This window comes from Pongo pygmaeus, chromosome 8, assembly GCF_028885625.2.
Source record: "Pongo pygmaeus isolate AG05252 chromosome 8, NHGRI_mPonPyg2-v2.0_pri, whole genome shotgun sequence".
Classification (NCBI taxonomy): Eukaryota; Metazoa; Chordata; class Mammalia; order Primates; family Hominidae; genus Pongo; species Pongo pygmaeus.
The window spans coordinates 129,490,433-129,514,106 of record NC_072381.2 but is presented as its reverse complement, the minus strand read 5'-3'; the positions used below and the strand labels follow the sequence as shown (position 1 = coordinate 129,514,106).

Below are 23,674 nucleotides of genomic sequence, written 5' to 3'. Positions count from 1 at the left end.
ACAGGCGCCACCTGAGAAGGTGCACAGTGGACACTCACAGAGCCCGGGGTGGTGGGGGTGAAGCAGGTCTGGGTTGGAGCTGGCAGCAAAGCTGGGCTAGGGAGGAGTGCCCATCATGATGCACTGCTCGCCACGTCTGCCTGTGGGTGTTCATTTCTATTATCCTCCTAAACACCGCTTTGTAACATTTCACTGCATTAAATGCTCAACCAGGAAAATGAAATTTATTTAGAAGGCTGAGGTATTTCACATCTAGGGCAGGCAATGCTGCTCTAAATTTACCAAGTCAACAGCTCATTTTTGCTGTTGAATGGGTTGTAGATCTTATGACAGAAGCAAGTAAGTGAGAACGCTACCAGCTGTAAACTTTATCTTATTGGCGAAATGTCTATTATGCAGCTAAAAACATCTACTTAATAGGTGCTGTCCTTCAACAGTTGGTAGCAACAGAGTCTTAGGTGGTGATAACAATGACATTATGTCTCTTTTATCACCTGTAGGTTCTTTGTATTGTCAGTTACTGGCTGCATATTCCTTCCGGCCTCAGAGGCTGTAGGATAAACAGGTTGCACCATTCTGATGAGGTGGTCATCCCTGGAGGCACTGGGGGTCTGCATCTGATTTTCCTTCAGAGGCTTCTGCCTGTATTTTAGGATCCCCAGTCTTCATCAGGACATAGTGAAAATCATATGAAGCTAACTAAGTCTGATGGATGAGTAAGTGCTAATCAAGCCAGGTGATTCCAACTGGGTCATTTGTAAACATTTACAGGCTCTGCGCTAGGGGAGGGGAATGCAGAGACATACAGGACTCCATTGCTCTGGAATAGAGTTCTGAAATCTTAAAGCTGCAGCAGCACTTTTGGAACAAGCGAACTGCCCCTCAGGGGGACCCTGTAAGAGCAGACGGCGCTCGTGAATATACAAGTCTGGACATTGGTTTAAAACAAGCCCCATTCCTTTTTTCAGTGAAGGTTTGATGCAGAGCCAAAGTCTGCTGTTCTAAGGAACCACTAGTTGTTATTGTCCTAAATCCGGTAGAGGTTTTGGATGGGGTGTAGGAAATTTTCACAAGAACCCAAATTTCATGTTGATTTGTGATGGATTAGCATACCAAAATGGGCTTAAAGTGCACTTAATGGATGCATTACTGCAGAAGGAAGCCGCCTAACCAGAGCATTGCTAAATTTATGAAATTGAAATGCACTTCAGGTTACTGAGCAGTCTAAATTTGTCAAAGTCACAGAGTGGGAAGCAGGTCGTTACTGGTGGCAGAGGTGGCAGAAATCTGAAGCCAGGGCTCCCAAAATGAATTTGAAGGCCTCCGCAATGACCCCAAGGGCTCCCTCACACCCAGGCGCAGCCTTTTTCAGTAGCAGGAGCAGGACGTGGGGCTCCTGAGCCTCAGTGTTTACTGAGCCCCTCCTAGCACGCAGGAGGCAGAGAGTGACAAGTTGTGTCCATTCTTTGCCCTGCCCCACGGTGCTTCCCTAATGGGTCTGCCCACTATGAACTTGAATTCATTGGCACTGGTGCACACTCATGAAATAGGCATGGCCTTTTGTCTTTGAGTGTTTGGTTTGTAAGCCTCAGTCTCCTGGCCTGAAAAATGGGGATAAGTAATACGGGCCTCATAGGCATGGGAAAGTGCTTAGCACAGTGCTTGTCACAAGGTGGGACTTTGAAGGTCCCTTTCTTCAGGAGGGGGCTGAGTCTTAGTGAACTTTGTGGTTCCCACATTCAGCCCTGTGAGTGGCACACAGCAGGTGTTCAGAGAGTGTCTGCTGAATGAATGAATGAATGAATGAATGAATGAGTGAGTGAATGTGATTTTAAGGATTCTGGCAGGTCCCTGACATTCCAGGTTGCTGGTGTCCTTGTAGCATCTCTTACAGAATCTTTATTCAAGTTATACTTATTAATGGATTCAATTCATTACATAATTGCATGTTAACAAACATTCAATTATGTGACTATCATGGGTAAAACTACTTGCAATAATAATGATTACTAATAAGAACTACTATTTTCAACTCTTACTGTGTCCCAGGAATTGTGCTGAGCATTTTTAAAATACTTTGTCTTCAGTCTTGACACCAGCCCACTGAGGCCATGTATCAGCCAGCTACAGCCACAACAATGCTGCGTAACAAAACACTTTGCAACATTCAGTGGCTTGCAACAATAAGCATTTTCCCTGCCTTGCTCATGTTCTGTAGGTTGCCTAAAGCAGCTCTGAGTCCTGCTGTATGTGGAGTGACATGGCTCCAGACAGCGAGTCAAGTTCAGGTTTCTTCCTTGTGTGTTCATTCTGAAGCCTCTCTGAAAGAGGCAGCCAAACGTTCATCTCATGGTGGACCACCAGAGCAGAGGAAAGCAGGTCTGGCCCTGCAAGCACATTCCAAGCCTCTGATCCAGTTATATTCCCCATTATCTCATTGTCTAAAGCAAGTCCAAAGTCAAGGAATGGGGAAGTACAGTCCCTGCACTGGAAGGCTGTGACAAGGATGCAGATGTGTAATAACCAGCACAAGAGAATGAGGAGTTGGGATCAACAGCTCAATTGACTGCTCGTAGGTGCTATCAGAAGCCTCAAACTGAGGCACGGAAAGAAGTGACTTGCCTAGTGTTGCTCAGCTAGTGGGTGGCAAAGGTAGAATTTGAATTTACTTCTTGAATTTACAGGCAATTTAAATCCACAGTTGTGGGGGCCTAGAGTGTACACACAGGAAGCGGGGATTTATTTTCTGAAAGTACCTGCATTTTTTTTTCTTTCTTTTTTCTTTTCTTTCTTTCTTTTTTTTTTTTTTTTTTGAGAGGGAGTCTCACTCTGTTGCCCAGGCTGGGGTGCAGTGGTGTGATCTTGGCTCACTGCAACCTCTGCCTCCTAGGTTCCAGGGATTCTCTTTGAATCTACAGGCATGCGCCACCACGCCTAGCTAATTTTTGTATTTTTAGTGGAGACAGGGTTTCACCATGTTGGCCAGGCTTGTCTCGAACTCCTGACCTTAAGTGATCCACCCGCCTTGGCCTCCCAAAATGTTGTGATTACAGGCGTGAGCTACCGTGCTTGGCCAGTATCTGCATTTTTTTCAGCCATGACTTGCTAATACCATGTTGGTACCAATCTCTCTTGCAGTTACACATTTATTTGTCTATCCTTCCACCCATCCACAGGGACCTGGCATTTGGGTGTTCTTTCAATTCTCTGCAATAACAGGCCCAAGTGCAATTCTTGGGTAATTTTTTGAAATTAAGGTTGAGAGGAAAAAATCACCCTCTAGTTAATCTCAGGCACGTGTATAAATACCTTTGGAAAGTCCCTGGTGGAATTCGTATCAAAGCGGCACCGTGATTTTTACTTAAAAACAATTTGCTCCATGTCAACCGTGGTTTCTGACACCTGAATTTGAAAGTGATCTGGGTGGGCCCAGCGCCATCTCCATAATGGAGTTATGTGTTTACTTGGAGGGAGGAGAGGAAAGGCATTACTCCCTGGCAGTATGTGTGGCCCTGGAATAATGTTCCACACACCCTTACAGGAGGGGATTTCCTCCTCGCTGTTTCCACAGACCCTTCCCTGTGTTTGTTTAAACCCGTTGCACACTGGTCTGACAGCTGCCTGGCCCAGGGCCTTCCTTGCAGACGCATGTACAACCAACCCTCTTTAACAGCAACCTGCTCTGTGTCCCCTGATGCAATTACTCGAGTATATAAACCTCAGTGAAAGGCAGGCTTTTCTTGGGAGCTAATAAATAAGCCCCAAAGCCACAACGTGTGTGAGACCTTGAAAAATGGCATCATCATCTATTGGGAATTGTGAACGCTGCAAAAAGCAGCTCATTGTATTTTCAGAAATAGGTTTTTGTTTAAAAAAATAATAAAGAACAAAAATCACCAAGTGGAGTCTATATGGAAAAGGCAATCTAGTCTGAGATTCTAAGGCAAGTCTCTTTGCTACATTCATCTTTCTTCGCAGATTTTATGTAAGAGGCATTATTTGTAGGAAAACAAGACAGGATTTTAAAGAACTCCCCTCTCATCCCGGTTTCCCATCTGCAGTTATAATCCTCTGATGGTGACCTCTGCATTAGTTGCCATGGATGCTGAGCAGAAGTTTATGACCTCAGGGTGGACTGTAGCTTCAGGGGGGGTGAGATGAAGCCTCCAGCAATAAAGAGATAATGGGGAGAAGCCACTGTCAGGAATGACCCTTTGGTGGCATGCAGTCTATAGTTAACGGAGCACTTTCATTTCCCCTTCTGGTTGCTTCGAGGAAGAGGGTGCTGGACTCTGGCCACGGGAACACAGGCCGGCAAGACTGCAGATTCTTTTTGTCCCTTGGACCTCAGTTTCCTGAGAGGCTGGGCTTGGTGCTCCAAGCGCCCTCTGAGCGAATCTGCCAGAGTTTCATGTGTCTTTTCTTTAACTGATGGCATCTTCAGCCCAGAGTCAGTGGAGTCGGCCACTGGTGCCGCTTTCTTGCCCTCGGGCTGTCCAGGTGGTTCCCTGGGGCAGCCGACTCCAGGCCACTGCGGCAGGCAGTGGCGATTGGGGTCCTGCAGAGCTTTACCTCCCCGCAGAAGCAAACACGCCGGGCCACAGAGCCGGGCCAGCCTTCCCGGCATGCAAAAATACAACAGAGGGCGCCGAACTCACCAGCGCTGTGGCTTTGAATATTAATGTATGGGCTGGCTCCAGACCACCAAGTTCCTTAAAGATGTCTCTGGCGGCCGGGCGCGGTGGCTCACGCCTGTAATCCCAGCACTTTGGGTGGCGGAGGCGGACGGATCATCTGAGGTCGGGAGTTCGAGACCAGCCTGACCAACATGGAGAAAAATACAAAATTAGCCTATTTTGCGTGGTGGGGCATGCCTGTAATCCCGGCTACTCGGGAGGCTGAGGCAGGAGAATCTCTTGAACCCGGGAGGCGGAAGTTGCAGTGAGCCGAGATCGCGCCATTGCATTCCAGCCGGGACAACAAGAGCGAAACTCCGTCTTTAAAAGAAAAAAGTATCTGGCAAGGTGTCACTGCCAGACTTCAGGGGTTTCGATGTGCTTTTATTTGGAGTCACCGCAACACACAAGCAGTGTTGACTCGGAGGGGGAGGGGGCAGGGGCCAAACCCACCGCTCGGCGCACACGCCTTGATCTCGCATTCCAGACTGGAGCTGATGTGTGTCAGCGCGACATGGGGCGGGGGGAGGGTTCTCTTCGGATGTTTCATTCGCCGTCTGCACGTCACTCCCAAACTTTTCCTCCCAGCGCTCGGGGAGTCAGGTTGACGCGCCCTGGATGCCGGGCTAGAGGCTCGGGGCTGGGCGCGCTCCCGCGGAGCCGGAGCCGCAGAGGCTCCCGGGCTGGACTCAGGCTTCTCAGGTACAAGTTAGGTGCCAGACGCCGAGGTGGGGGCGGCGAGGAGCGGCGGTAGTAGGTCTGGCCCTCGGCTCGGGGCTCCGGCGCCCCTCCGCGGGTTCGGGCCAGGCAGCGCCGGCGGCGGCCGGGGCTGGGCGTAGGGAGTCCAGGCCGGCGGAGGCGGCGCGCAGCCTCACTCCCCGCGGCGCTCCCGGCGCGGTGGTGGCGGTGGCGGCGGCGGCTCAGGCAGACAATGAACTTGCTAGCGCGACGAGCCGAGGCAGGTTTGGGCCCCGGGCTCCTTGGCCCGGCCTCCCCGAGGCTTCAGCGATCCCCAGCGGCAGGAGTCCCTTCGCCATTGGTCCTGGCCGCGCTCAGGGCGCCCTGCGCGCTTGAGGACCCCGCGGGAAGGGTTACCCAGCGGCGACGCACGCCCCCTCCCTCGCAGAGAGGACGCGGCCGGAGCGAGGGGACAGGGGACCGAGCAGTGGCGTGGTGGCGCCGTGGATAGCCGGAGGCCGGCGGGGGGCGCACGCCGCGTGGAACGCACCGGCGGGCTGTCCGGGAGAAGGAGCCCAGTAGTCGGAATCGGGGCGCCCCTGCACCGCCCAGCTCTGGGAGCCGCAGGCGGGGGACCCACCGACGGACGGACCAGTGCTTTCGCGGTGTGAGCGCGCGTCGTTTGGTGGTAGGGGACGGGGATTCCCCCCAGCCTTGCGCTCCGCCCCCACACCCCTATCGCACTTTGGGGAAGTTTCCAGGGGCGGCCCGGGGCAGGTAAGTGGGCATCCACCACTCTCTCCCCGGTCTCGAGCTCGGATGCGCTTCCAGAACCCTGGCTCTAGCCTTGCGGCGGTTCCGGGCGGGGAGGCCAGAGCTCTCCCGCGCCTAAGCCCGTGGGACCCGGTTCAGGGAAGGGGGATGGCGGGGCGGGCCTGGGAAGAGATGGGGGCGCGGCTGAGCCCCGAGCGGTGTGAACTTTTGCTCCCCACCCCCTCCTCCTTCCTCCTCCCCGCCCCGCCCCCACTGCTGTCCCCTCCCTGCGCCCCGCCGCGTCTCGGGAGGCAGCGTGACTCGGGAGTTGCCGGCGCTTCCCGGCGGTGGCGGCGGCGTCCCTGGCCGGCCTGGGTGCGGCGAGCCGAGCGAGGCAGGTCTGAGCCGCGCGGTGGGGCCAGAGGCGGGGAGCCGGGGCTGCGGGGCGGCGAAGCTGGGGAGCTGGGCGGCAGCGGCCGGGGCGCGGAGGCGACGCTGGCGGTGGAGATGTAATGCGAGTCTGTTGGGTTGTGTGTGCCGGGAGATAGGACGCGGTGGCTGTGGGTGGCTGGGTGGCGGGCTGTGGAGCAATTGGCCCCCTGGGATGGCAGGATAGAGGCGCCGGGGCGAAGAGAACCTTGCCTTTGGGAGAATGAATGAATGAAGAGCCGTGGAAGCACCTTCCCGACTCCTCCAGGCAACCGATTGGCCGGCGTGCGCCCGAGTGTGTGCGTGTTGAGGCTTCGGAGCCGCCTGGGTCCTGGGCACAGCTGCTTGACCGCCCCGTCGCGGTCCGGGTGTCCACGTTGCCCGCCCGCTCTGCGCCCGGGGCCGGCCGGCGCGGCTGGGACCGCGGGTATAGAGGAGGAAGGCTGGGGCTGGGTTGCCGGCTGCTGGCGGCTGGAGGTCCGCGCCCAGTGTAGGGAAGTCCGCGAAGGAGGCTGCCAGGCTGGGGGCTGGGACCAGCTCCTGGGGGCGGAGGCCCTTCTTCGTCTGCCTGCGTGCGCGGAGCCGCTGTGACAGCTGGGCGCCTTCGCCTTGTTCACGTTGGGTAAGTTAATGGTACCGAGTTGTCGGGAATGAAGTGTGGCTCCGGGATGCCCCGCAGAAGGATGTGACAAGCCGGTCAGTGAGGCTGAGCAAACGGGCTCACCTTGCCTCTGGGCGCCCTAGCAGTGCCCCCAGCCCCTGTTTATCAGCTGCAATTCCTGAGTGTTGTGGGATGCCTCGGTGGGTTAGGGTAGCCACCCAGTGTTGGGGCAGAAAGGCCTCGGAGGGCATCTGCACCCCCCTGAGGGGCCCTGAAGTAAACTGAGGCCTAGAGATTTGCTCAGCGTTTCTCGGGGACCCTCCTTGGACCTTCCTGGACCACTATCCATCCCCCGCTTTCCTGCTCCTCCTCCCACGACCAGCAACCTTGCAAAATCAGGAACCCTCCCTTCCAGAACATGGCACTTACTAATTTTACAAACTGAATGTTGAACTAGGATCTCTTGATTGATACATAAAGACATACATAGATCATATATGATTTTATTCAAAGTAGTATAGGAATAAAAATGCCTTGTAAGTAGATAGGTTTTTCCAAACAAGTTTTTCTCCCCCAAGTTCCTGAGAAACTGTCAGAAGATTTTCTTTCTTGCCACCTCCTAGATGGGCACACTGAGGTGGCGAGGTAAAGTGGCTTGTTATGGCCTTCCTGTGGGCACATAGGTGAGCTGGAGGTGGAGCTGCAGGTCTGGGCTTCCCTCCAAAGTCCAGCTCCCGAGGAGAGCCAGCTCAGGGGCCCTCTGCAGAAGTCCAACCCTGTCTTTGCGGCTCTCTCCTCTGGGCATTGGATGATTGCAGTGAGCTGGCTTGTAGGTGAAGCATGCAGGGATAATTCATCCAGAATATTGTCCAGGGGGGTGGCAGGCAGGTTGGCCCACAGTGGTCACATGTGTGCCTTGCTTTTCTGGGACAATCAAAGCTCTCCATGTCTGAGCCACTGTCCTGGCCAGGGACCCAGCACAGTCACCGTGGCTGCTGTGAGGGCTGCAGTTTCCTTCCACAACTTTGTCATCCCTGGTTGCTGCTGCCCCTGGCTGGGAAAGGTGAGATATCAGAAGCATTTGATTTTTCACATGCCTGGAAGAGAGAAGATTAATTCCTGCGTCAAGAAGAAGTGTTCGGGGAAAGGTTGGTAAAATGGGAAGCAGATTCTACTTATTTGGTGTCTTGAGAAACGGCAGACAAGAAACTCCAAGTTAACTAGCTGGGCCCCAGGAGTCTGCAGTAGGGGAAGCTGTAGATTAGTGCTGGATTGTAGTAGTCCAAGCCATTTCGAGTTCGGCTGGAAGGTCCCCTGCTAGTGGAGGGGGCTGGGGAGAAGAGGGAGACCCCAGGGCTGTCCTGAACAGGTGAGCACATGCCCATCTACAGGGGACAGACTCAACTCAGCTCCAGCCAGTTGGGGGGAAAACAGAGTCGACAGGTCTTGTGAATTTTCGAGAGGATTCTCCAGCCTGGGTATTTAAATGTGGGCTCAAATTCTAGAAGTATGTTAGAGGGTTAGGGGTGAGTGCCCTTCCAGGATATCTGCAGCTTGCCATCTGGCCCGGTGCTTATCTACTGGGAAGGGTGTCACTGCATCAGAGAGCAGGGCACAGGAGCCACACCCATTGTGGGCCCAGGGACTAAGAACTGATGGCTGCCTATTATGCCTGCGGCCAGGTCCCTAGGCTGGAGGTGAGGCGGGCAGAGCTCCTTCATGTACTCGTGTGCCATGTGTTCATTCAGCAGCTGTTGAATGAATTCCCATGATGTAGAAAGTCATCTGCATAAACCTTTTCATATAATTCCTTTCACCAAATAGATCCTACAGCTGAGCCTCTGGGATGATTTGGCAGGGCTAGGACAGACAGGGTCCCAGCCCTCATGGGATGGGGACAAGCGGAATTGGCTGTGTAGACAGACAAAAATGGTCCAGAAGCTGCTATAAGAGCCCAGAAGGGTGGTGATGCAAAGCAAGGCTTGGGAGCAGGGGTGGGGGAGTGGAGGGTGGACTCAGGGGAGTGTGCAGAGTCTCCTTTTCCAGATGTGGACATTGAATTTCAGAGCAGTGGGTGGGAGGCACCCACCCCCTGAGCAGGGGATGCTCAGGTATGATATTAAGTTGGGAGTGACTTGCCCAAGGTCACATAGCCAGTAAGTGGAAAGTCAGGGGGTCTCTGATCTCCAGCTCTTGGCCAGCTCCTTCATCTCCACTGTACTGGGCTGAAGCCTCTTAGAAACTCCCAGAGGAGTGGACACTCCCTGTAATTGGCAGCTCTCATTTTTCCCATCTACACGTTCAGGCCCTGTCCCCGTTCCTAGGGCCTCAACAGGCCCAGGATTGCAGAGATGCCCTTTGGAGCGCATTTGTATGAAAGAAGAGTCGTCTAAATTCTAAAAGCAGAGACTGTTTTTAAAAGTGGTAGCTGACTTGGGAGTGTCATTGATCTGAGCAATCAGCCAGCGGACGTCTCTTTAGCAGCTTGTGATTTGGAAGTGACTCAGTCGCTGGTGAGAATCACGCAGCCTCCCTCCCCTTCTGGTCTGTAAATAAAGGGGATGCTCAGGTATGAGATTAAGTTACTTCAAAGGGTCACTCTGTTCCTGTGCTGTGAATGAGGAGATCATGTTTGCACTTAGCTGGCTAAGTGTTGGGAGACTGAGTGTTTCCACTGCTCAAGGCATTTCTTTATTGGCCTCCAGTATGAGGGTCTGATTTCTTTACTGAGATAGTTTTTCCTTTTAAATAAAGCACTGGGACAAAATGATTTATGTATAGACCTGTGTCTCCACAGCAGGAGATGGAGCATAAAGGGAACAGTTATCTAATTAGTGTTCCAGTCTAAGTGTCTAGTTAGGAGTGTCCAGGAAGAAGGAGAAAGGATTTGTGTCCATTTGGGCCAACACAAATTTTTTAAATTGTAAGTATAGGAGTTGGGGAGGAAGACAGTTCATCGCAAGACCTATCACGTGCTGCGTGCGTCCCTATAGGTTTGAAGCTGGCCCTCTGCTAGGCAGGTCACACAGGTGTATCCCTTTGTGTCCTTTAGAGGGCTGGGAAGCTGTTGGAGATGACACACACCAAGCTCTCAGCCATCCGGATGTGCAGGAGGAGGGATTGGGAATGATGGTGGAGGCAGGAGGGAAATAAGGGGGTGAGGGGAGAAGAACAACTGTGGCTCCAGAAGGAGGAGGCGGCGTGAATCAGCAAGTGGTTAAGTTGTGGGGAGGTGGCAAGTGGGAAGCAGTTTCTCATCTTCGCTGATTTCCAAAGGGATGGAGAGGAAAGGAGACTGTCTGCAGCAGGACCTGCAGCATTTCTGCCCTGCAACCCTGGGCCAGGTGCATGGGGGCAGAGAGTCAGCGCTCAGCACACAGCACAGCACTCAGATCAGTGGGCGAGGTGGAGCTCGTGCAAGTCAGAGTTATATAACGCCGTTGACAGGCACCTTACGGGGCTTGGCAAAGTGCAGCAGGAGCCCGGGGTAGCGACTTTGAGATTGGAGTGTTCTGGGAAGACTTCGCCCCCTGGCTTGAGGGCGGGTGTCTTTTCAAAGAATTAATACCTGCCAGTGCTTGGCACAGTGCCTGGCATCCAGTAAGTGCTCAGTAAACACTGGCTCGGGTGATATTCTTCAGCCCCGGAGCTCCTAACCATGCATGTCTCCATATTTGATTCCAGTATATTCTACCTCAAAGGATATAGGCAGGAGTCCCTGCAAGCCTTGGCTCCAGCTAGGTTTCCTTAGGTTAGTGGCTTCACTCTCTGGACTCTGTCTCCTCCTCTGTATGAGGAGAACACTGGTAAACAGCTACCCTTCAAGACCCTTCAGCTGACCTTGCAGCCAGGCTGTGGAGCAGCTCGGCTGTGCCCATATTTGATACAATTAACCAGAGAGAGGAGACCACGCGGCTCTAGGTGGAACTGTGCTGGTGTAGCTCGCTTGTGAATGTTACATCTCGCCCCACTCTCAGCTTAAAAGAGCCCAGAGGGGGTCTGGGGGGGGGGACTCCTGGCTTCGGCAGGCTCTCCCTGATGCCTATTTTACATTTCTAGAACTTATCGTGGCCCAGGCCTTTTAGATCTCTGAAGAAAGTAAGGTTGGCAGATCCTCAAAAGTAGAGGGTATCATTATAATGGAAACTTGGACACTTTCCAGAATTGCATTTGTGGTAAAAATATTGAAACAGACAGCCCAGGCACCCAGGTGCCTGGAAAATACCCCAACATGGGCAAATAATTAGATACAGGCCAGGCACAATTATGTTTTTCTGACAATAGGTTGGAACTTGGTGGCTTAGCATTTTCTCTTGAAATGGAATACGCCCCTGCCAGACCCTTTTGCTCCCTGTGGTCAAAAAGATAGTGGTGTGGCCACCAAGGGGGAAGGCATACAAGGAGAAGTGGCAATCCCATCCCTCCCAGGGTGGCCCTGGATCTATCTCAGGGAGGTTCTGTCCTGCTTTTGCTTTTCTGTGTCCCTGTAGGTAGCTGTCCCGAGGGACTGGGCCCATGGCACCTTTGCTAGGAGGCCAGAGCCTGCATTTCAGAGTCTAAGAGGTCGAGAGAGGTGTAAGATGTATCATCTTACCCTTCCACGAAAGCGGTCTGGGCAGCTGTGTTCCCTTTTGTAACCCCTGGCAGCTCACTCATGCTGATGGCGGTAAGTTCACCTGTACCTTCACGTTTCTTGTCAGCCAAATGTTTGGCGCCCATGACATGGACACTCTTTTAGCCCAGGTGTTAGATCTCATAGGCACTGGGTGGGGCAGGGCAGGTAGTAGGTTGATCCTGGGATCCACGCTGACTCAGGTTCAAGTTCATGCAGTGCTGCTTCGTCCCATTACTGTGACTCTGGACAAGTGGCTTAGCTTGCATCTCGGTTTCCCCATCTGTAAAATGGGGTTAATGATCTCTACCTGGTTGGGTGGCTTGAGTATTTGAAATAGCACAATTCAGGGTTCAGGGGAGCTCCCCACATGGAACCACTTTTTTCTGGGCGAGGTCTAAACCTATGAAGAGATAGAGGAGGAGGAGGAAGGCAGGTGGAAATCCGCATGCGATGGCCGTTCCCGACTGCAGCTGTTGTTGGAGAATGTGGCTGAACCAGTGGGCAAGGAAGTAGGGAACAGGGGCGGTCAGGCAGACCCGCCCACCCCATCGCCTGCGGAGCTGGAGGAGCCTCTCCCAGCAGGGCAAAGGGCCTCCTTCCCATGAGGAAAAGCAGGGCTGGGCTGTCATGTCCAGGCCCTCCTTCCATATTCCTGGGATGGTGTAGAAACCACCAGGTATAGACAACAGGAAAGTTACACAGGGGGAGCTTCCTCCTCATGGAAGGAAACATCTGGAGTGGTGGGGAAGAGTCGCCCCGTGGCAAGGAATATGATGTGCTGGGCTCCGTGCCCGGCCCATGGTTAGAGGGTGGTCAATGGCATCTGTTAGGTACGTACTTGGTAGAGGTGGCCACAGTGTGTCAAATAGGTGTTGTTGTCTGCTCTAGGAAATAATCTGGCTTTAAATTCAAGAACATCTCTTTCCTACTTGTTGGCAGAGCATGATTGAGATAATGGTGAGCCATGGATCTCAAGGTCACATTCTAACTTGAACGCAATTCACAGGTTGCTGAGGTAGTGGTTGACTCCTAGCCTGGGCCTGGAGAAGCTTCTCCGCCTCCTCTCTCTTGGTCCCAGCCCCCAACAGGGCCTGTGCTTCTACCAGACCTGGCTCTGTCTTCGCAACGAGACGCCTGGCCAGCTGGGCCTGGACCTGCTGCACTTGGGTCCACCGGCCACTGGAGAGGGGGAGCCCCCACATCTGCCTACTTCATCATCAACCCCCCCCCAACCCCCACTGCCTTCAGGAAGCGTTTGCCAGTCATTCTTGCTATCTCCTCCCCGTACCTCCCTCCCCCATCCAGGTGTGGAGCCTTCCTCCTCTGAGCTTCTGCAGTTTTCCTCTATTGTATTTCTCAATCTTGACTCTGTCCCACACTGTGCTGGGCTCTAGTTTCCTGGGTGCAGTCTGCTCTCCCACACTGATGAGCCTCTTCTCAGGAGGAGGGTGTCTGGGGCTCACGGCACATCCATGTAGCTGGACTCTCACTTAGTGGCCAGTGACTGCCGTGTGTTGCATTAATGCATCAATTAAAAATGATTCTTCCAAAGGCTAGTTTCTCCTGGAGGTTTTATGTGAACCCTAAGTTTGATAGTGTGGTACAGGAGAGCTCACACTTGTCACTCAATTTCCCAAGGAGTCGAGAGTCTAATGGAATAACCTTGGATTTCCTGGCATTAGGTTTTGGGGCTATTAAAACGTAGTGACCCCAGTTTTTTGTGTCTTGAGAGCCTTAGGGGAAAATGTTATGGAAATTTGGTTGTTGTTTCAGGAATATAAGCGGAGCCGTCTACTCAGGCGAGAAATGTGGAGGCTGCTGGTGTTTCTTATAGCTGGTATAAATAGCTTGGCTTCAAGTTCCATGCTCCTTTGTTTGGAATGTAAATATTTGCATTAAAAATATAAAGTATGTCCTGGCATGTATTTTTAGGGACTATAATTTCCAAACCCCAAATCAGACTATGGGTCTACTGAGGATTAATTTTATCTGCTTTGTGAACCTGTGTATGTAAAGAGTCTTCCAAATGTACACACCAAACCCTGTTTGCTTTGTGCATGGAAGGAACCACCAGGATTACAAGAAAGCAGGGTTGCCCCGGGGAGTGTGGGCCGAGGGCTTGCATTTCTCTCCACACACTTCTGATGGTTCTGCCTGGTAGCTGCAGCAGCCCAGGGCGCTGGGGTGGAGGAGTTTTGGCCGAGATCTTGTTGGTATCATCAGGGGCCTGGCTTCTCTGTTGTTGGTTTCATGGACCTCCAGGTGGGGATTTGGCTGCAGCTGGCTGACCTCTGTGTCACGTAACCAGACACTTGACTTCGGAGTTGCTGTTGCTCTAGGAAGATGTTCGGGAGTTTTAGTGCCCTTTCTGTGGTCTGCTGGAGGGAGCAGGAAGTTCTCATGTCCAGTTCAGAGGTGAACTGTGAAGGCCTCTGTGTGGTGTCTTCCTCCACTGGATTCCTGGGGGCTGTTTAGCTTTAATTTTTCTATGAAGGACAACCCAGGTGATTTGTTAATCCCTTACTGTGGGTGGGATGTCGTCTCTGGTCTGGCCTCGGCCCGTTCTCGGTAGTGGGGGGCTTGGTGGGGCAGCAGGAGCTGGGCAGGCCATTTGCCCCTGGTATGGGGGAGCTTGTTCCTAAGGCTCTCTGGGCAGCCTTCAGTGGACACCTTCTGGCCCAGAGGTTCTAATGGAGAAGGCTGGGCCGTGGAGGTCAGCTGGCCTGCAGGGGAGGACCGAATGCAGGTGGGCCCCCAACTGGCAACCTCCCTCTTGTCTCATAATAGGATGAAGGACAGATGAGAAGACAGCCAGGAGGGTCCTGGGCCCTCAGCTGTGACTCCCCAAGAGGCAGGTACCAAGGGCTTCCTTTGTCCTTGCTTCACAGCCAGCACATGGCCCCTGCCCTTGGGAGGGTCAGCTCCTCCTCTGTCCCACTGAACACTGATGCCTCAGGATTGGACTCCTTGGAGCAGCGGGGACCCTTCTGTCTTTTCTTCCCTAGCTCTGCCTTGCAAAGGTGCAGCCTCCTGAGCCTCAGAGTGTCTGACATCTCTCTGCCTGGACACCCTCTCAGAAACATTGTGTGGGCTTAGAAACCGTGAGCCTTGGGAGGGACCGTCTTCCTCTGAGCTCTGGGTGTGTTGAACTGTGGAGGCTTACCACTTCCTCGCCTGTGGTCATCTCCAGCCTGACCCACGGTGGCGTGATCCTCTCTCATCATCCGTCACAGTTTTTAATAAAGAAAATATGTTCCAGAAAGGCCGAGTCCCATGCCGCATCAGGTCAGTGATCCAAGTGCATTATAGTGAAAGTCAGAGGAAATAGCTGCTTTTAGGACATGCTGAACTTGCCTAAGAAAGTTATTACTGGGAATAAATGAGGGGGAAGAAAGCACGCTCCGACTAACGAGAACAGTATCAGCCTGACATTTTGTGTCGTCCTAACTTTGAAAAGCTATTTATACCCACTTGATAGCAGTTTCTATGAGAAATTAGATATGAGGAGATGTGCAGAAGAGAAGAGTGGGAGCTGGGTGACTGTGAGCTCCTCCTCAGAAACATCTTCCAGGCAAAAAAAAGAAAAAAAAAAGAAAAAGAAAAAATCATTTGCTCACCTATCGACAATTGAAAATCCAGGGATCTTTTTCATTGTATAAAATTTGGCTCAGAGAAGAAAAATGATGTATTGAAAAGAAGATGAAGCTTCAGTTGCCATTTGAGTGGTAGAAAATAAATTGCTTTTGGCCGTTAAAATGGAAACAAGTCAATAGAAAAATGCAGGCCTGCCCCCTTTTGAGTCAGCAGTTTTTTTGGTTTGTGGAAGGCTGAGAAGACTTGCTCACTGAAAGTCACCCACTGGATCACTTAGGAAGCTGCAGAAGTGTTGAAAGCCATGCATGTGTATCTTTCAAAGTTCTCAACTGATTTATTAAAAAAAAATCCTAAAGCAGACTTTTGAAAAACCTGTTCAATCTATTCTTCTTTAACAGCTTTACTGAAATATAAGTCACACACCATAAAATTCACCCGAATTATACAATTCCATGTTTTTTAGTATATTGACAGATATGTGCAACCACTACCACAGCTAATTTTAGAACTTTTTTTATCTCAGAAAGAAATCTTGTATCCCTTAGCTATCACCCCTTTATCTCCCCATTCCCCCACATGTACCCTTCAGCCTTGAGCAACCACAAATCTACTTCCTGTCTCTGTCCAATCCAGTTCCTCTCTTGTGGACTTTCGTATGAGCAGAATCACATAGAATGAGGTCTTTTGTGACTGGCTTCTTTCACTCTGTGTAACCTTCATGGTTCATCCATGCTGTGGCATGCGTCAGTGTTTCCTTGCTTTTCGTGGCTGAATAATATTCCATTGTATGGATAGACCACAGTTTCATGGATCCATTTGTCCATTGATAGACACTTGGGTGGTCTCCACCTTTGGCTCTTATGAATGAGGTGGCCATAAACGTTTGTGTACAAGCTTCTTTGGGTGTGGACATGTGTTTCCGTTTCTAGGGTTATGTTTTATGAGATGTTTTCACTTTCTTCTAATACTAAGATTCCTTTTTTAAACAATGCTCTTTCCCTGGCCCTAGAAAAGGCTTTCTTCTTAGATGGGATCCCGATCCCCCTGTCAGCGATCCTGGCTGAGATACTGAATTGTCTGAATTTTAGAGCTGGAAAGGCCTTCAGGCGAACGTGGTTCAGCCCCTTTTTATAGATGGGGAAGCTGAGGGCCAGAGAGGCCATGCATAAAGAGACAGGATTGAATACAGGTTTTTGGAGTTACAATCCAATTACTCCAAATGTTCTTCCTAAACTCTTACTAAAACCCCAGGTTGCCTTCTTGACTGGCCTGGGGTAGCAGATTAAGGTGGGTTGGGTGAACAGACAGTGGTTAGCTTGCCCTCTTTTGTGTGATTATGGGTCAAGGTTTTCAGTTATCCAATGTACTCTTGCCTGTTTTCCTTTCACCCATCTGTCTGTCCATCCAATGTCCACCTGATGTCCAAGAACCAGAACATCTCCCCATCCACCAGCAGCCAAATAAGAACTGCAACTTGTGGCGCCAGCATCTTTCTAGTTCTTTCTCCCCTGCAGTGATGGGCGGCCCAGCTGCTTATCCGGGGAATAATTAAATTAGGAACCAATTTAGAGAATGAAATTTTATCTGATCTGGCCAAGCCCATAAGCAAGGGGCTGTAATTGTGACTCCAGGATACATTAGGAAGTTATTTTTTCAAGTGTACACTGGGTGAAAGCATTGAAAGAAATATGTGGAGGCCAGGCCGGGAGATCTCCCTGGGCCAGGTTTCTTGCATGGCCTGGGGGTGTGGTCCCACGGGGCGGCTGTGTCCTCAGGCTGGTCCTTCCAGCGTTTATGTTTCCAGGCACCATTTAGCTCTGATGAGGTAGATAAAAGTGTTTTGTGGCTGGAGTGTTCTCTGTGCTTAGGAAAGTTCTATTAAAATCCTCATGGATATCTATCTCATTGTTATCACTGATATTCTAAAGCACCTTTACAGCTGTAATAAGAAGTAAACTCGGCAGAAACTCTCTTGCTGTAAATCAGGGGCGCCGCTTTGCAACCCTCATGGAGCTTATTGAAAGAAATGCACACACTTTGGTCCTACATCAGCTCTGTTACATCAAATCTCTGGGGATGGATGCTGGGCATTTGTGTGTGTGTGCATGCGTGCATGTGTGTGCATGCGTGCATGTGTGTGCATGCATGGACCTGGATTCGTTAAGCTCTTTAGCTAAGAAACACCAAGGGAACTTAGCAGTGATTGTAATCATTCTTCTAATGAGAATTTCCAGTTCTCCTATGGCAAAGATAAGGGACAGATAATTAGCACAGCGGTCTCAGGAATGAGCCTCATTTGTCCTCAATCTGTGATGAGACTTTGTGACTGTCTTTGAGTTTCATGTTCAGATTCCCTGATTGTAACTAACACACATTGTTCATCACTTGGTAGCAGTGGTGGAATTTTAGATCTGTTTTTCTCTTGGGGAAGGACCCCATTCTCATCCCCACAGTGGCCCGGGCTGTGGCCCAGGAGTCTCCTTTGACAGATAGCTGGCCAGCGCAGAATTGCCTCCCTTCTGTCTCTGCCACTGGAAGGTTATCTGTCCCTTCAGAACAGGAAATGTGTCTTATTCAAGGTGGCATCCCCAGGGCCTAGTCCATGGGAAAGAATGATTGGACTGATGGACAGACAGATGGGTGAAAGGAAAACAGGCAAGAGTATAGTGAATAATGAAAACTTTGACCCATAGTGCAGGGATGGTGAGTGTCTTTCAGATTGTCTGTTTATAGCTGGGGAAACAGAGACCTGCAGAAGTCAGTGACTTGCCCCAGTCCTTCAGCTTTGATCAAGAAGAACATTTGGGAGCCTGGCCCTTCGATGTCTTCAACTCTTCTAACAGGCTCTGCACATCCTCTTGAGAGTCACTCTCCAGTGAAAAGAACTCTTTATTGAGGCCCTGCTGTGTACCCCATGCTGTCCTAGGAGCTGGGGATCTAGCAGTGAGTTAGACACACAGGATCTCAGTGCTCACAGAGGGCATATCCTCATGGAGAGGGCATATCCTCATCGAGAGAGACAGGCAGCAGACGGCATATCCTCATCGAGAGAGACAGGCAGCAGACAAGGTCGCAAATATCAGAGAATAGACAGGCATAAGGGCCATGTGCTGGAGTGACCAGCTGGTGGGCGGGAAAGGCCTTTCCACGAAGGTGACATCTCCGTTGATTCTTGAATGGTCAGAGGGTGCTGCTGTGTGATGCTTGGAAGGAGGGAACAGTCAGTGCCAGGACCCCAAAGGGAGAACCTGTTGATGGGATGGGATTCATTTATGCTCGGGAGAAAGAGACTTCATTTATTGGACGCCTGGGTTGATCTTCTTCTCTTCTGTATCCTCTGCACTGACATCTGCAGCTCTGCCTTCTCCCCATCCCATCTCCGGGTAAAGAACACCTGTCCGATGCTCACTGGCCTGCAGCTGCTGCAGAGTTTCAGAAAACAGGGCTAGCAAAAAGCAAAGTAAAACCCCAGTGTCCCTGTCCTCTCACTAAGGGCTTGGCTGGGGAGGCAGAGTTATTTTTATGTAAGCACATGCTCGAGGGGGGACGTCTTGGGGTGGGCAGCTGAAACCACACTCATAAAAACAAGACCGAAATAGGACTGTGAATGCCCAAAGGTGAACACAGGCCGTTAACTTGAATTTGGTGACAGTTCCATGCAGCCTAGGTCCTGGAGCAGGAACCCTTTGGAGGGGGATGAGGCATGGAAAACTGTTTGCTGGTTTGGCCTCTTCTTTAAGCATTGCTTTCCGGCCCTGGCTGTGACAGAGACCTGGCCCTTGCTCAGGATTTGAGCCCTCTTAAGGGGAAGTTCTTCCTCCCTCCTGGTGCTGCCTCCAGCTGTTTCTGTCCCCTCGTCAGTAAGAACCTCTGTTTCTTGAGGGCCCTGCTGTTGGTTGTCCTCTTGTTGCAGCCACCTCCCTACCTGCGAGGGAGTGGGCCCCAGGCTGCCTCTCCATCCCAGGTCCTGCTGTTAACCTGGGTAACCATGGTCTCCATGGGGCAGCACTCTGGCCTCCCAGGTCCTGCATCAGGACAATGAACCTTGTCTACTCCTGGACTGCTCCATACCACATGGAGTCCGTCCTTGTTAATGACGTGTTAATGCCAGGCTTTCTTGTGGAAACCACACCCAAGACACCAGCTGGTCAACCTGACACACAGTAGGGCCTCAACGGATTGTGTCTATCAGTTATTTTCATAAACTTTAAATCTATTTCTGGTCTCCCCAGACATCCTTAAGAGTGATCCTTTGTCACATTGCAAAGTTTCCCCAATAAATACTGATCAGTACTTGTGACAGTAATATACATCTCCATTTTATGTTGTTGACTAATTTTTAAATGGTGGACAAACATAAATTTTTCTGCATTTTAATAAATGGAAAGATAAGAGAAATATTTTTTTCTGAGTAGTTTGGTTTAGAGTCATTCCAGTTGTTCATTCAGCATCTCTTCCCAAGTCATGTGAGGCCCACACCAGGAAGCTGTGGCTGTATTGATATGCTGAACGCTTGTTCAGAGTCCCCATAATCTGTTGGCACTCCTATATGCTGCTTCATACTTTTATTTTAACTTTTTATTTTGAAATAATTTCAGACTCACAAGAAGTTGCAAAAATAGTACAGAGTCCCTGTGTACCCTTCACCCAGCTTCCCACAGGGAGAACATCTTATGCAACCCTCAGACGTGATCAAAGCCAGGAAACTGACACTGGTACAGTACCATTAACTGAGCTGCAGACCTTATTTTTCTTATCAAACCTAGGGATCTACAGCATTTTAGAAGCATTTTAGAATTTCATAAGCTTTAGCATTGTTGTTTGTCTTTTAGAGGATGTTTCAATCCCTTCCAATTGACAATCAATTAAAATTCGTTTCCATAAGTTCAACAAATACTGGAGGATGAATTTCACAGGTTCCACAGGTCCACATGGCACTCTATGGGTGCATCGTCTCTGATGCGTGCACACAGGTAAACTTCTACCCCAGATCTGAGAGATTCTCAGAGATAAAGAACCTTAGACAGTAGTTTGGTTCATAGGACAGACCAGGGGAGCTGGAGTTCTGATAATGGAAACCAAGCTGCATTGAGTACTTAGCATGCTTTAGGTTTTATCTATTTTATTTCATTTCGTACACTCAGCAACCTTTGAGGTAGATACAGTTAACATCCCCATTTTACAGATGTAAGAACTGAGTTCGGAGGAGTTCACCCTGCCCACATTCCTGCAGCTGGATGATAGAGTTGGGCCTGGAATATAGGCAGCGTGAAGTCAGAGACTGCTTGTTCTTACCTTGCCGGGCTCCCTCCTTGGCTCAGGCCTGCACAGTGACTGCTCTGTGCCCTGGGGCTATCCTGACTTCTCTGAGTCTCTGTTTCTCTACCTGCAATGCAAGAAGCTTGTGTGAGATCTGCCGTGTCCCTTCCATTTCTGAGTGCAGGTGGTTTTATTGGTGAAAACAATTCTACCTGTAGAGCTAGAAATGCCCAAGCAACATCCAAATGAAATTTATACCTTGCCCCTTGTAGGTGCTTTTAAGGTTGGTAAAATTTCTGCAGCCTAGTTTGGTTTGATGGGAGCCTCAATTCCAATTGAATTATGCTCTGGTGTATTTTAATTAAACCATCTACAAGCTGATTTTATAAAGAGAGAGAATCCCCATGTAGTGAGCTGTGCCTGCCTCCCTCTGCGCTCAACTCCAGAGCCGAGTGAGGCTCGTAATAACCAGAGGACTGTGCGAGCTGCTCACGCTCGGCCTCATGGGCAGCATTAATTGTGAGATGCCACCGGAACGAGATGCGAGGGCATTATCAGCATATACTTAATTGATTTTGCATTCTCCACAAAGGAAGGTTAAAATTAAGCTTGTTTGTAAATGGTATTTAAACTGCGCAGGCTTGGGGATGAGTTGCAGAAACTAACAGAGCAGGGCACTGGTTGGAGGGCCTAATTTTCTCTTTAGGTGGTGGACAGAGCTCATCACTCAACTAAGGTAAAGATTTTCCCATTTAAAGGGGCTGAAAGAGTGTAAGCCTCGGCTCGTAAATTTGACAGACAAGGCCTCTGCTTGAGTGCCTCGGGGATGGTCTGGACTCTGGGGATGAATGTGTAATCACATTAGTGTGATGAATTAAAGGGCCCCATATTTTTAAATCATCAGGCAGAGCTGCATTAGAGAAGATACTGTTCAAGATCAGACTTATGATAAACAGGCTCATGGAAACAGCCTTTGCTATCCTCATCCCTGGTATAGAATGTAAGATTCTGATTGTCATTCTGACATGCCCCAGGAAAGGTCTCTGCTCAAACCCAAGATGAGCTTTAAACCTGAGGCGGAATGCCATTCTCTAAGTATCTGTTCTTTGGCTCTAACATATACCAGGAATGAGAACAGCACTCTGGGTGTGTTCTCACTCTCCTTTAATCCTGATAAGAAAACTTTTTAGGTATCTCCAGGACCGTCTATATAATTTGCAAGATGCAGTGCAACATGAAATGCATATTAAAAATTATTAAGAATTGGCCAGGCGCGGTGGCTCATGCCTGTAATCCCAGCACTTTGGGAGGCTGAGGCAGGCGGATCACAAGGTCAGGAGATTGAGACCATCCTGGCTAACACGGTGAAACCCCGTCTCTACTAAAAATACAAAAAATTAGCCAGGCGTGGTGGTGGGCGCCTGTAGTCCCAGCTCCTCGGGAGGCTGAAGCAGGAGAATGGTGTGAACCCTGAAGGCGGAGCTTGCAGTGAGCCGAGATTGCGCCACTGCACTCCAGCCTGGGCGACAGAACGAGACTCTGTCTCAAAAAAAAAAAAAAAAAAAAAAAAAAATTAAGAATTTAAAAATAGGGAAAGCAGAACAATACATCCTGTATAGGGTGTTTCTGAGCAAAGGGCCCTGTGTGATTGACCATGGGTCCACGTCCTTGGAGTTGGCTCTGGGATCTTGTAGGATGCTGATCCTAGACCAGTGTGATTTATAGCAACTTGTGTGAATTGTGAACTCCCTGGGGGCACGGGCTGCAGCTGAATCACCTTGGTGTGCTGGGAGGGGTCTGGCTGGAGGCCTGACCCAAGCACACGCTTAGGAAATGCCCGCTGAGCTGAATCAACTAACTCATGGAGCCATCAGCCTGGTCTGCTGGGGAAATTTCATGTGGCTTTCTCAGTCTCCACGCATCGGGAATCTGGGACAGTCTACTGCTAGGCTCTTCAGAACAGACAGGGAAAAGGACCAACATTCTCCAATGAAACTCACTGACTTGACAGCTCAGCTTTGAGAAGAGAAAACCGGAATACAAAACCCATCTACATTATGTGTGTGTATAAGCCTCACATCCTGGTGATTTTTCACTGTAAAATGAAAAAGAGTGACACACAGTGACTCTCCAGTACCTCTGTGTGGTTAATGTGTGTGTCTGTCGTGACTCTGTGGCTCAGTCCCGAGAGAGGGGCAGCCCATCTCCCCTAGCTTTTCATCCCTGATGTCCTCTCTCTGTGAGCTCTGCCCCTCCCAGTGGAGTAAAAAGCTCCTGGAGACAGTCTAGGATTTTAGGGGCCACTGTAGGTCATCCTTGTTATTCTGGATCCCGGAGAATGCCACCTTGGAAAGTTGAGGGGGGCATCTTGGTAAGGAAATAAAATCCCTCCCAGGAAGCATCTCTCCCTGGAGCAAGAGGCTTGGAAGGGCCCGGGACTCCTTTGTGCTGACTCTTTGTTCCCTCCCTGCAGGCTGGCCCAGACTCAGATTTGCCCTTTCCCCTTTGCCAGTGGAGAGGGAGAGAGGAGCATCCAGGGCCGGCTGCCAAAGACAGGGGAGGTTCTAGCCAAGGAGAGCCAGGACTTTTCAGGTTTTAAATTGGAAGAGGGGTTCTTGAATGAGCATTAAAGTTACTTTTTTATTGGAAGGGAGTGTGGGGGGTGGATGCTGTGCTCAGAATACATCAGGAGAGAGCTGCCCAAGTCAGATCTCTTCCGAGCAGCGTCCCGGGGGAGTGACTGTGCACCGCCGCTAGATTTTCCTCCCTTTGTCCTCGGTTTGTACAGAGGTCACTGGAGATGTGAGCTCAAAGGGAGCCGGGACGCTGTGCTCTCCTCTCATTGTCACAAGTCGATGGGCCTGAATAGGCTGTGACACTTGAAGAAAGAAAGAAACCATCCTTTATACCTCCTGGCTGGGGAGACAGGCAGGGCAGGAAGCCCGCAGTGCTGGAGGCCAAAGCTGCTCCCGTGGAGCCTCAGATGTGTGGAGGGAGGTCTGTGCTGTTCCTGGGTGTCTGGGATTGTACCCTCCCCACCATGGGGATGCACAGCCTGTTCTTAACTTA

General features: G+C 50.6%; 1 protein-coding gene across 6 annotated transcripts in view; it reads left to right on the top strand.

Moving 5' to 3' along the window:
* The first annotated feature begins 5,224 nt into the window (after nucleotides 1-5,224).
* CHST15 (carbohydrate sulfotransferase 15) overlaps nucleotides 5,225-23,674 on the top strand; it is an 87,184-nt gene continuing 68,734 nt past the window's right edge. For 2 of the 6 annotated variants that reach the window (XM_063670367.1, XM_054435589.2), the window contains exon 1: nucleotides 6,390-6,505. The gene's annotated coding sequence lies outside the window, so the exon portion shown is untranslated. Of the gene's footprint in view, nucleotides 5,379-5,443; nucleotides 6,132-6,389; nucleotides 6,506-6,597; nucleotides 7,159-23,674 lie in introns of those variants that run through there. The other 4 variants (XM_054435588.2, XM_063670368.1, XM_054435590.2 and 1 more) reach the window with 4 other exon arrangements.